Source organism: Mustela lutreola, chromosome X, assembly GCF_030435805.1.
Source record: "Mustela lutreola isolate mMusLut2 chromosome X, mMusLut2.pri, whole genome shotgun sequence".
NCBI lineage: Eukaryota > Metazoa > Chordata > Mammalia > Carnivora > Mustelidae > Mustela > Mustela lutreola.
In genome coordinates, this window is record NC_081308.1 from 13,272,355 (window position 1) to 13,285,819 (window position 13,465).

Genomic DNA, 13,465 nt, shown 5'->3' on the forward strand with positions numbered 1-13,465 from the left:
ACAAAATTACCCACAATACCCTTAATGCAGAATGGCTTTGGCCAGCTTATTTAGGAGCTGCTTAACAGAGAAGAACAACACCCACGTATAGTGTGCTCAACACTGAAAGGAAGAAACCTTTAAATCCACTGGGGCATAGTGTAGGGCACAGTGTAATGGGACTCATGCTGCATTTACAGGCAAAAGGGCCAGGTTTGAGATCTAGCTTTGTTTCTTGGGTGTTGTGGTTCATTGGGCAATTCACTTAATTCCTAGGAGCATCAGTTTTCAACATTTGGTTGAGTCTGACTCACAGGATTGTTTTGAGGATTAAGTAAAATATGTATGTGACATTTTCTGATAAATTGTAAAGGACCTTACAGTGATTTATTTATGTAAACTTGTGCCAGAATTTGGTCTGAAGGATGGTGTGATAACCAAAGTTTCAACAAGAATACTCCCATTTTTCAGAAGAAATAAAGGTATATTTGAAAGCTTTCCCAGGGAGAGGTTGTTATTATAAACTGGTTCTGAGAGATTTTGATACTTGTTCCTAATGTCTAATACGGCCACTTTTGTTCATTTTTGGGAAGCTCATTTTATGACAACTACTCTTAGAGTTTTATTATATTTCTTTCAACAAACATTTATTAAGGGTTATTGTATGCCAGGTACTGTGCTAGGTCCTGGGGATAAACTAGATGGGCAAAAATTGACATGGTACCTACCCTCATGGAGCTTTTAGGCGGGGTAATCAACAGTCTCACAACTGTGACAAAAGCTGAAAAGAAGGACCTATGTTAGGTAGATCTGATCTAGTCAGAATGTTGGAAAGGTTTCTTTGAGGAGCTCAGATCTGATGGACAGTAGGAATCAGATGAAGAAGAGAGGAATATCCATTTTCTATGGCTGCTATAACAAATCACCACAAACTTAGTAGCTTAAAACAACACGAATTGGGGCACCTGGGTGGCTCAGTGGGTTCAGGTCATGATCTCAGGGCCCTCAGATCAAATCCCACATCGGGCTCTCCACTTAGCAGGGAACCTGCTCCCCACCGCCCCCCCAACCCCGCCTGCCTCTCTGCCTACTTGTGATCTCTCTCTCTCTGTCAAATAAATAAATAAAATCTTAAAAAGAAAAACACAACACAAATCTATTGTCTATGGTTTTGGAGGTCAGAAGTTCTAAAACCAAGCTTTTCAGCTAGACTGCATTTCTTCTGGAGGCTCTAGGGGGAGAATCCATTTCCTTGCCTTTTCAGCTTCTAAAGGCTACCTCCATTACATTCCTTGGCCCTTGGCCCCTTCCTTCATCTTCAAAGCCAGCATCATAGCATCTCCCAATGTCTTCCCTCCGTAATCTCTACTGTCATCATCACATCTTCTTCTCTGATTCTGGCTCTTCCACCTACCTCCTTCCCTTATAAGGACACTTCTGATTACATTGAACTCACCCAGATAATCCAGGATGTTCTCCCCGTCTGAAGATATTTAGCTTAATCGCACCTACAAAGTCCCTTTTGCCATGTAAGCAACATATTCATGGATTCTGGGGATAGGACATGAACATCTTTGGGGAGCAGATACTTAATCTACCATAGGAGCATTCTAGGTGGGAGGAACAACATGTACAAAAGCCCTGGGATTGGACAGAGCATCTCAAATAGAAGGGACTGAAATCAGGTCAGTGTGGCTGGAGCCTAGAAGAGGGAGGGTAAGACATGAAGGGACTGGAGAGATAGACAGGGACTAGACTCTATATGACCTTTTAGGCCATGTGAAATAATTTTGCCTTGACCCATGAAGCCATGTGAAATATTGATTTTTTAAAGATTTTATTTATGTATTTGACAGAGAGAGACAGAGCGAGAGAGGGAACACAAGCAGGGGGTGTGGGAGAGGGAGAAGCAGGCTTTCTGCCAAGCAGACAACCCGATGCGGGGCTCGATTCCAGGACCCTGGGATCATGACCTGAGCCAAAGGCAGATGCTTCACCCACTGAGTCACCCAGGTGCCCCTAATGATAGGTTTTAAGTAGGGAAGTTCATATTTACACTGAAAAGGTAATTCTGCTACAGAGTATGCAGAATGGCCTGGAAGGGCTAATAATTGAGATGAACAGTGATAATGGTTTGTACTAGATACAAATGGAGAGAAGTGGAAGGGTGGGAGAAATATACAGGAGGAAACTCAACAGGACTTGGTAATGCATTGAAGGATGTTGAACAGCATTTCTAGTCTCAACACACAGATGCCAGTGACAATCCTCCTCCTATTGTGACAACAAAATGTCTCCAGACACTGTCAAGTGTCCTCTGGAGGCACAATTGCTTCTGGTTGAAAATCACCATTCTTGAAAAACTGTTCAGGAAACACCAACTGAGGTACCACTGTGAAAACAGAGGAGGGTGATGATGAATGGGTGACAGTGAAGCAAGTGAAGAGGTAGGGAGAAGAAGAATGGATGTTTATCTAGCTGCTACTGTGCATCTTGCTAATGTCATTAATGTGTCACAGAAACCTTGTCAAGAGGTAGCCATCACCTTGTTGTGTAGACGAGGAGCTGGAGGCTTGGGAACACAGTTTAGCATTCACTATTACAAGGTGGATCTAGTGATCCATCCCAGGTCTGTCTGACTCCAATACCCACGCTCTTGCTGCCACAAATCCAGGCTGCTTCTTACTTAGGCCAGAAAAAGTCAAAGAGTCCAAGAGCAATTGCCCAATGATGGTTGCTCGTTCCAAGAAGGGAAAGCAGGCTCTTCTCTAATGAGCTCAAAAGTCAGTACCCAAGGTCTAATGAGTACCTGTGGGAAGCGTGAGACTCAGGCAGGGTTCCAAAGCAGAATTCCACTCATCATCACAGCTTTAGGTCACAGAATGTAATCTAGGCCCAGGTAGACATAGAGGACTGTTAGCAGTTCAGAATAGGAAAAGTGTGAACAATTGAAACCCACCAGTGTGGCCACACCCCATTTAACTCTGTAGTTCTCTTTAAAAGATTGTTTAATCTTTTAAAAAATGATGTAACTTGTATTTTAACAGACAGTGACAATCCTCCTCCTATTGTGCACATAGTACAAAGTTTAAAAGATTTAATCCAGATAAAGATTTAAATCTTTATCCCCCAGATTCTTATTTCCCATCCCAGAAGACAACTATTGTTATCATTTGTTTTGTGTATATTTCCAGAAATACTCTATATATAGTCAAGCAAATATATATATTTTTTTCATTAATGACAGCATAATATACACATTATGGAGTACCATAACATACCACCCTATAAATATATATGCAGTATACATAGACAAAGACATACATGTCTGTATGTCTATCGCTCGTTTCATATTGGTACATGAAGATCTGTCTCATTCTTTTTAATGGTTGCCTAGTATTCTATCTTAGGAAGATGGCATAATTTGGTAAACCAGTCTTCTAGTGATGGACATTTATGTTGTTCCTACTCTCTTGCTATTACAAATAAAGCCACAATGAATAGCTCTGTACATACTTTCCCCTCATGTGTAAGTATATCTGTTCACTTGGTTTAATTCATAACCTGTCATTTCTTCCTTTTGCCTGCAGTGTTGGTACTAAGATCCGTATAACTTTGGAAGCAATAGAAGGAAATAGAGCATCTGAACGAATATCAAGTATACAATTAACCTTGAAAATCAAGCCTTAGAAGTAAAATTTGAAAGACACCTGATCACATGTGGTAAGTTAAATATGACGTCACGTGGCTTTTGAGGTCCCATATTCCTCATGTAGAAACTGCTAAAGCAGGATGGGCCCTCAGAATTCTCTAGTGTGTCCCTTTCCCATGTTTTCACACTTAAGACCATTGGGACCCCAAGATGCTTATAAATAGCTCAGTTAGATTGAAATGTCAGTCTTCCAAGTTCCAATCCTATGCTCTTTCAAATACACAAGCACAGTGTCCTTCCCAACCCTAACACTTTGAAACAGAAAAAAATTATTATTTAAAACCCAAACTGATTGTCTGCATTCTAAAGTGGTGCCATAATTCACTGCAGTGCAGTGAACTAAATCTCTGCTCCCTTCATCGGAGGGACTGTGGAATGAGGGAGGAGGCAAGGATGGATAGTTCAAAACCTCTGCCAGTGGAGTATTTGGCCCACTTTATAACAAAATCTAGAGTAACACTGTGCAGAAGTGGCTGCCCACCTAGGTAGAGGTGTAGAGCACCACAAGACTTTGCATCACATGGTGACTCTCAGGAAGGCCTTGAGACAATGATCCCCAAACTGCATAAGCAAAGAGTTTTAGTAGGCAAGTCACATGGCTAAAGAACACAGAGGGGTAGCCTAAATATTTTATAATGATAAAAATGTCTGATAGTCAATTTTGAGTTTTTTGACTTTGTTGTGATATAAACTTGATCCTTAAGTAGAGTCCGTTTTACATACAAATGTCTTTGGTGAATGGTTCTGGGACTATTTCTTTAACTCTACCAAGTCAGGGTGCTGGGTTGACACTGTGATTCTCTGGTCATTTTCTCCCTCAAGTTCACATGAAGACTGTCATTAGCCCTATGCGAACCATTCTGTAAACTCCTGCAAAATTCAGGGTAGGAGGATGAGGAATGGAGAAAACTGTTCTCCTTATAATGGGGAGAAGAACCTTTCCCAGGAGACATGAACTCTCTTTGGCTGGAAGTGACTCTCATTTCTATCCATAGCTACAAGGTGGATTGAGAAGTGAGTCCCCCAGTCCCTCACTGAATGGCTTTAATTCCTTCTTGAAAGCTCTGCCACTAAAGTGGAAAGCTCTTAATTTTTAAAAATTCCATTAATTTTAATGGGAAAATTTATAATACGTTCTGTCTCAATCCCAGATACCAACACAATTTTCACAGAGAAGAAAATATATCAAGTAAAGAATGAAAACAAGTTTACATAGGAAATGAAGCACGATTTAAAAGCACATAAAAGCACATAAATATAGTTTGTACGCAAAATAATGTAGAAGGAGTAAACTCAATAGGAATGGTGGCCAAGAGGGCGAGGGAGTCATGTTTTGGAAGGTGAGGGGTTTTTTTTTGTTTTTTGTCTACACCACTTGTTTCACCAGCTTTCCAAGTTTAGAAAGAGGGTTCATGGTTATTTTGTACTCTAACTGCATTTAAATATCAAGTTATAGCCTAGATATTGCCTCTAGGACAAAATAAAAGATAAACAGGAGAGTGTTTTGAAATGTGTAAAATTGCACATGCATGAAGACTACAGAGATATAGATGATAGCCTCTTCATCACTCTCACTTGGTGTCCATATGCAAAACAGAACATTTTGGGCTCATTCAAGCGTGATGCTCAATTCAAATTTGTTCCATATGATCTGCTCTGACTAGTCAATGTGTGTTGAGTAAAATTGGTGAGTGTGACTTAGCCTGAGCAGAAATGATGTCATATTGCCCCTCAGAGCATATCTGTTTAGTATGTTTTGGGGGTGAAAAAGTCAATATATTGGGGGGGAAAGGGAGTCGTTCAAAAAGTGGTACAGCTTTTCAAGACCTATATGATAAAAAGTCATTAACTATACAATCATTATGTGAGTTAAGTCTGTACCTGGAAAGGGGAAATGGAATTGTCTCAATTGGTTTCTCATTTATCATAGTCACCCTTTAAGCCTGGGCCCATTGCCAACCCAAACCAAATTAGAGTGAGTATCTTCTCATAGAAGTGGGGGGTGGTTATTGGACTGGCCACTAAGCCTGTTTGCCACAAGATAACTGTTCCCTTCCATGTTGCTTGGAAAGTGCGTATTGTACAAAAAGGTAACTAAGGTTGGTAATACAGTTGTTACATGATTTTAATTACAGAGTTAATATAGGTCATTGGTTCTTAAAAATACTTCACTGGCAAGCAACTGGCGGCCAATTGCTGGTGCAGAGTCCTTGGTATCTCAGTGACAGGCAATAAACACCTACATACTGCGGAGAATGGAGCATTCGGCACTTAACTTTGAAACGTGAAGATCTGTCTGCAGCATTATCCCTCTAGCTATCCAAAATAGCGTGCCCATTCTGCTTATCACGCTTGATAAAGGCTCCCTTGACGATCTCATGATGGCATTCATCATGAGTATGAAGCATACTCCAAATCACTTTCTAGATGGCCAAACTTGAAACTTTCTTTTCCTGGGACTCACTGACTTTGAAATTGAGCTGTGGATTCAAGACCCTTTACTGAGCATCTGTTGTGGGTTAGGTACTCTTTTTGGTCCTGTGGAAAATTCAGAGACAAATCAGACATGACCCTGTCCTCTAAGAGCTTATAGTCTAGTAGAGGTGATAAGACATACATAACAATGGTAAAAGGTATAAAGTAGTATCTATACCATAAAAGTGGGACAGAAGAGAAAAATTAGGAATATTTATCAATATCCTTAAATTTTTTTATATCTGTGAACTAATAATTCAAATATATTCAACCTAGGGATCCTTGGCCTCCTAGGAAATCCATACTTGAGCTTCAGGTAAATTTCCTGGAAGTATATGCAAAAGTGTGGTTATGTGTTTGATTGCATTATTCTCAGGAGAGGATTCTTAATTTCTTCTAATTCTGAAACAAAAGCATTGTTGAATTCACTACAGTACTCCCACTTCTAGAAATCTATCTTAAGGAAATAGTCAGACATATAGACAAAGATTTACATTTAAGGGTGTTTATTATAGCATAATGTATAATAATATAAAGTTGGAAACAACCCAGATATTGAACTGAGAATTATTTAATTATATTACATCTGCACAATGAAATTTATGTTCATGTTGAAATGAGACATCAAAAATTAACAACATGAAAATATGCTCATGATAAAATGTTAAGTTAAAATAAACTGTATTCATGGTATGCTCTCAATTATGTTTAAAAAAAAGCATCAGAAAGGCTAACAGGATAACATGGGAAAATGTTAACAATGATTATCTCTCTGTGTTGTGGGAATGAGTGATGCTTTCTTTAATCTTTTCCATATTTCTCAAATTTTCTACAATGAGCACAGATCACTTCACAAATGAGAAAAGAATTAAAGTGATACAAAAAGTAGTGCAAATGGCTTCTTGGCCATTGGGCAGTGAGATCTCTTTTATTAGGGAAATCAGGGAGGTCTCTTAGAGGAGGTGGTCTTCGAGTATAGCTTTCAATCACGGCCGCAATCTTGATTTTCTGAAGAGCTAAGAGAGAGCAGTCAAGCAGAGTGGTTGAAGATGTCAAGAGCTGAAGGAAAAGAGAGCTCCATGGAGAAGTTGACATGTGGTGGTGACCTCATCACTCCCCCCAAGAGGTTCTGGAGTAAGGAGGGCTGGCCCACATTCAGGCAAAAGGTCATTTTGGAGTGTGGGCTGACTCCCAAGGCCTCTCAAGGACCCCTGAGATGTGGCCTATCCTGTCCAGAGACCCTCCCCATTCTGTGATAGAAAGTTCAACGTGGGGTTACACTGGATAAATTATGGAAGGCAAAGAGTAATCACAAGTTTGGCAGGTGGACTTCTGGGGAAGCATTAGCCAGAAATTCCAAGAGTGGGATTGTAAGAGTCAGGGAAGGATGGTGAGAAAGCAAAAAATATGTATTTCTTTGTGACTTAAATTGTTTTAAAGCCAGATGTCTTGGTGTGAAGCTGTACTTTTTAATCCCTTATATACCCGGAAGAAAACAAAAGCTAGTAACAGATTGATTAATGCCATATGGACTAAGATTACACTGCATAATGTTTGCTAGTACAATTTATTATTCTACATTAATTTAACAAGACAATATTTTTTAAGGAACTGATTATGCATTTTGACTCATTAATTCATTTGGGGAATAACACTTAAGAAATTAACTCAAAAAGGGAAACAATAGCTATTTGTATAAAGTAGCTATTTTTTATAACAGAGGAAAATATTAGAAATCTGCTTGCAGGGAGAAGGGGGTGGGATTATGGACATTGGGGAGGGTATGTGCTTTGGTGAGTGCTGTGAAGTGTGTAAACCTGGTGATTCACAGACCTGTACCCCTGGGGATAAAAATAAATGTTTATAAAAAATAAAAAATTAAAAAAAAAAAAGAAATCTGCTTGCATAAGAGCTCAAGGGTGCTTAAATATATTAAAGAAATGTATCATTGCCACAAAAATAATCAGTTTATGGGTTTGATAGTTTATATGGATACATCAATAAATTCCGGTTAGGGAAAAAGATCACAAAACTAGTATATGTATAGATCGGTGGCATTTTGTTAAAACGTATTTGTACAATATGGGGGCCACAGTCTTAGCATAAACAATGGATCTTGGAACACTGAAAAAATTAAAAAAAAAACAGATACTATAAGGTTAAAAGTGGTTGGGGGTCTGTGCTGGATGGTTTAATTTTGACAAGGATTCATCCCCCTTTCTTTTTATGATCTCGCTTCTACTGAGGGGTTAGAAGCCTCGAAGCTACATCTCCTAGAATCTCTTGCCAGTCGTCTTCCAGGATAGAGTCCTCTGATGAGAGGCTCCTTTGCAAGATTTAAAAAGCAGAAAAGAAGAGGTCCTTAAGACAGCAGCGGGAAGGTGTGTGGGCTTCACCAGACAGTAGGTATGAGGTTTTTCAGCAGCTTTCAGGCATTCTCTTGTAAATTGCCCAGTTCAGTGAGGCAGGCAGCTGAGACCATTGATGGCAGCTTTCTACAATTCCTGCAAGTTCCTCGTATCTTAAAAGCTAGGGGCAGCTTTTCCTGACTTTTATTCCCAAGTCCCTCCCATGGTTTCCTAAGCATCTAATATTCTGAATTAAATCTTTTTCTTCTTAGAATTCCTAGTTTCTGATTTTCAGACCACACCTTGGCTGATACAGGGGTTGTATAATTCCTTTGTTTGCCTTCCATGATAAAGTCGATTAAACAGTTGAAATACATGTTCCACCGGTGCTTTATGTCCTGTAGGTTAAATATACTTGAAATATATATACTATGTGGAGTAGTCCCACCTAGATAAATTATACAATACCTCTCACACCCACATCACTGTCATTTTTGTAATCTCCAGCACGTGCTTCTTACACAAAATGACAGGAGTGGATCAATAGATGTCATCAAAGTAAGAAAGTAAGAAGAAATCTTATCACTTCTAAATATTTATTATTTAGCTTGAAATTATAATGATTGTATTTTATAGGAGATTATATGGATCAGTTTACAAATTGACGTGAAAACTTTCTATTTCTATCAAATGAGTAAGTTGAGATTGGGATTATTATTTATTTGACTAGACATGATCAACATTGCTTTGACAAAAAAAAAAAAAAAAAAAAAAAAAAAAAAGATGCCCAAGCTCTGTACTTGCATGCATAGTTACCAAAAGAACATACAAAAGAACAAATTGTGTGTATATACACATACATCAAATATACATATGTGTGTGATTTTGTTCTTGTAGAGATATGGAAATGTAATTGAAACAATACTCTCTGGCAACTTTAAACACTTCACATCGTTTCCTTTGTTTCCTCAAAACCATTTCATTTTAACACAGGAAAAACATGAAACATGGGGTCCAACCAAGCCTGTAACACTGCCTGCCAGATGCAAAAGAGTCCTTGCATGGGCTGCTATCTCAAATGGCAGCAAAGGTCTGGTAGATGATTTGCAAAAGTGGCCACAATAACTCCTGTCCTCTCTGCATGCAGCAACCCTTTATAATGTGACTTTGCAATAATTCCCATCATGATACGGAATCTATTTCTCCATCTCTTGAATCTGGTTTTGACCATGTGACTTGCTTTAACTAGTGAGGTATTAGAAAGCAGGATGGAAACAGAGACTTAAGACGTGCTTCTGCACTGGGCTTGTCCTCTCTTGCTGCTCCTGGGAACCCTGTGAATAAGCTTCAGCTGGCCGGCTAAAGATGTGTAGCCCAATTACCCACACTGTCCCAACCAATAGCCATCACCAACCACCAGACATGTGAGTGAGGCCACTCTAGACTGACCAGACTCTAGTCAATTACAGCTGAGCGCAGTAGTATGCATAAGCCCAGATGAGACCACCAGAAGAACTCTCCAGCTAATCCCAGGCCAAACTGCTGACCCACAGAATCATAAGCTAATAAGTGATTGTTGTTTTAAGCTGGCAAGTTTTGGAATGGTAAGAATTAAGCAGGTATAAAGTGAGCCTGGGTCAGCACTGGAGCTCTTATTTCCTGCCTTCCCTCTATCAACTAAAATGAAAACAAAAACAAAAAAACCATGATTAAGGTAGCCAACTACATCCATTTATGACCTCTGCCTTAGAGGAAGGCAAACAAGACAAGCAATGTTGAAGATTCTTTTTCTTTCTGTTCTAATTAGAAAATTCTGACAAATGAATAGCTCATCACCCAATTACCATCAGAACTCAGTGAAGTGGAAATGATTTTGATTCATTGAGAAATTTAAGGAAATTGAAGTGAACCAGAGTCTGTATGCTTTCTTCACCAAGACCGTCATAGTTTTGCCTGAGAACAGTCCATCAGTCTGCCTTGCCAGAGACTCTTGGAACTCACGCCTCCACCACCACCACCCCTATTTTCTTCAAATTTAGCCATCCTTGGATCCATGATAGGCCAGGAACCTGGTTTGGTTTTGTTCACTAAGTTCTGTTTCTCTGCCAGTGATAAGTAAACTAGAGACAAAATAGAAACACACCCCTTGGGAATATTCCCTCCCCAAGTAGTCTCCCTCACATGTCACATAGCTTTTCCCACTGGCTCATCTTGATAATTATACAGCCAAAGATTAAAAAATGTCTCTCTTCTACAACCCCGTGGTCCCTTTCTTGGAGTAAGCGTAGTGGTCTTCCCAAGTGGAATGAGTCACCTTGTGTCATTCAAAAAGGGGAGGGGACCACGTCAGGTGCCAGGTGAAAGGAAGGAGAGCAGGACTACTTTCCACCTGCACTGACTTTGCCCCATTTTCACACGGTCACCAATGTGCAATCAATGTTAGGGTTGGTACTCATATTCCATTTTTTCTCTTCTCATAAAACTCATACATTTTCCTGGTCTTCTAGAAGGCAGGAACCTAAGGTTTTGTTCTGAATACTGCAGAGTAGTCTAGTACTGGCCCAACCCCAAAGGTGAGAGTGAAGACTCATTTGGTGTTCCCTAAAGGCTGAGAGCTGGGTCAGGATCATATTTCAAAGCAGACCAACTGTTTTCGGTGTCCTCAAAGTAGCTATACTCGAAATGTATTTCTTCTCACCATATCACTCCATCAGGTGAATTGATAAAATCACCTACACACCAGATTGTCTTTGGAGATACAGATTAAGGGATGAATGAAATGTAGACAGGCATTGAGGGTATTTACTTCAAGATATTCACCTCTTTGGAGGTATATAGCAATATAGGCCTACCTCAAGAAGCAAGAAAAATCTCAAGTACACAACCTAACCTTACACCTAAAGGAGCTAGAAAAGGAACAGCAGATAAAACCTAAAGCCAGAAGAAGGGATATAATAAATATTAGAGTAGAAATAAATGATATAGAAACAAACAACCCCCCCCCCCCCAGCAGAACAGATCAATGAAATTAGGAGCTGGTTCTTTGAAAGAATTAATAAAATTGACAAACCCCTAGCCAGACTTACCAAAAGAGAAAGAAACCAAATAAGTAAAATCACAAATGAGAAAGGAGAGATCACAGCCAACACCACACAAATACAAGTAACTATAAAAGAATATTATGAAAAATTATGTGGCAACAAATTGGGCAATCTGGAAGAAATGGATTAATTCCTAGAAACATAAAATGCCAAAACTAAAACAGGAAGAAATAGAAAATTTGAAGAGACCAATAACCAGTGAAGAAATTGAATCAGTAATCAACAATCTCTCAACAAACAAAAGTCCAGGGCCAGATGGTGTCCTAGGGGAAGTCTACCAAACATTTAAAGAAGAGTTAATACCTATTATTCTCAAACTATTCCAAAAAACAGAAATGGAAGGAAACCTTCCAAACTCATTCTACAAGGCCAGCACTACTTTGACCCCAAAACTGGACAAACACCCCACGGAAAAGAATTACAGGCCACTATCCCTTATGAAAATGGATGCAAAAATTCTCAACAAGATATGAGCATATCAAATCCAACAGTATGTTAAAAGAATTATTCACCACAATCAGTGATATTTATTCCTAGGCTACTAGGTTGGTTCAATATCTGCAAATCAATCAATGTGATATACCACATTAACAAAAGAAAGGATAAGAACCATATGATCCTTTCAAAAGATGCAGAAAAAGCATTTCACAAAGTATAGCATCCATTCTTGATAAAAAGGGATAGAGGGGACATACCTTAACATCATAAAGGCCATAAATGAAAGACCCACAGCTAATATCATCCTCCATGGAGATCAACTGAGAGCTTTTCCTCCACGGTCAGGAACAAGACAGGGATGTCCACTCTCACCATTGTTATTCAACATAGTACTAGAAGTCCTGGCCTCAGCAGTCAGACAACAAAAAGAAATATAACTCATTCAAATCTGCAAAGAAGTCAAACTTTTACTGTTCGTACATGATATGATAATCTATGTAGAAAACCCAAAAGACTTCACAAAAAATTTGCTAGGACTGATATACAAATTCAGTAAAGTTGCAGGATACAAAATCAACATACAGAAATCTGTCACATTTCGGCACACCAATAATGAAGTAGCAGAAAGAAATCAAGGAATTGATCCCAATTACAATTCTACCCCAAACCATAAGATACCTAGGAATGAACCTAACCAAAGAGGTGAAAGATCTGCACTTTGAAAACTATAGAACACATCTGGAATAAATTGAACATGACACAACAAAATGGAAAAACATTTCATGCTCATGAATTGGAATAACAAATAGTATTAAAATGTCTATACTACCCAAGGTGATCTACACATTTAATGCAATCCCTATCAAAATACAACCAGCATTTTTTACAGAGCTAGAACAAGCAAAATTTGTATGGAACCACCAAGGACCCCAAATAGCCAAAGCAATCTTGAAAAAGAAAAGCAAAGCTGGAGGGATCACAATTCTGGACTTCAAGCTTTATTACAAAGCTGTAATCATCAAGATGGCATGGTACTGGCACAAAAACAGACACATAGATCAATGGAATAGAACAGAGAATCCAAAAATGGACCCACAGCTATATGATCAACTAATCTTCAACAAAGCAGGAAAGACTATCCAATGGGGGAAAAAAAAAAAAGACAGTCTCTTCAACAAATGGTGTTGGGAAAACTGGAGAACAATGCATAGAAGAATGAAACTGGACCACTTTCTTACACCATACACAAAAATAAACTCAAAATGGATGAAAGACCTAAATGTGAGACAGGAAAGCATCAAAATCCTGGAGGACACCACAGGCAGCAACCTCTTTGACATCAGTCTTAGAAACTTCTTATAAGACTCGTTTCCAGAGGCAAGGGAAACAATAGCAAAAATGAACTGTTGGGA

At 39.0% G+C, this 13,465-nt stretch overlaps 1 long non-coding RNA gene across 1 annotated transcript in view; it reads left to right on the forward strand.

The window, feature by feature from the left end:
- The first annotated feature begins 3,573 nt into the window (after positions 1 to 3,573).
- LOC131821442 (uncharacterized) overlaps positions 3,574 to 13,465 on the forward strand; it is a 65,443-nt gene continuing 55,551 nt past the window's right edge. The window contains exon 1 of the long non-coding RNA XR_009349908.1: positions 3,574 to 3,702. This is a non-coding gene — a long non-coding RNA (uncharacterized LOC131821442). The remainder of the gene's footprint in view (positions 3,703 to 13,465) is intronic.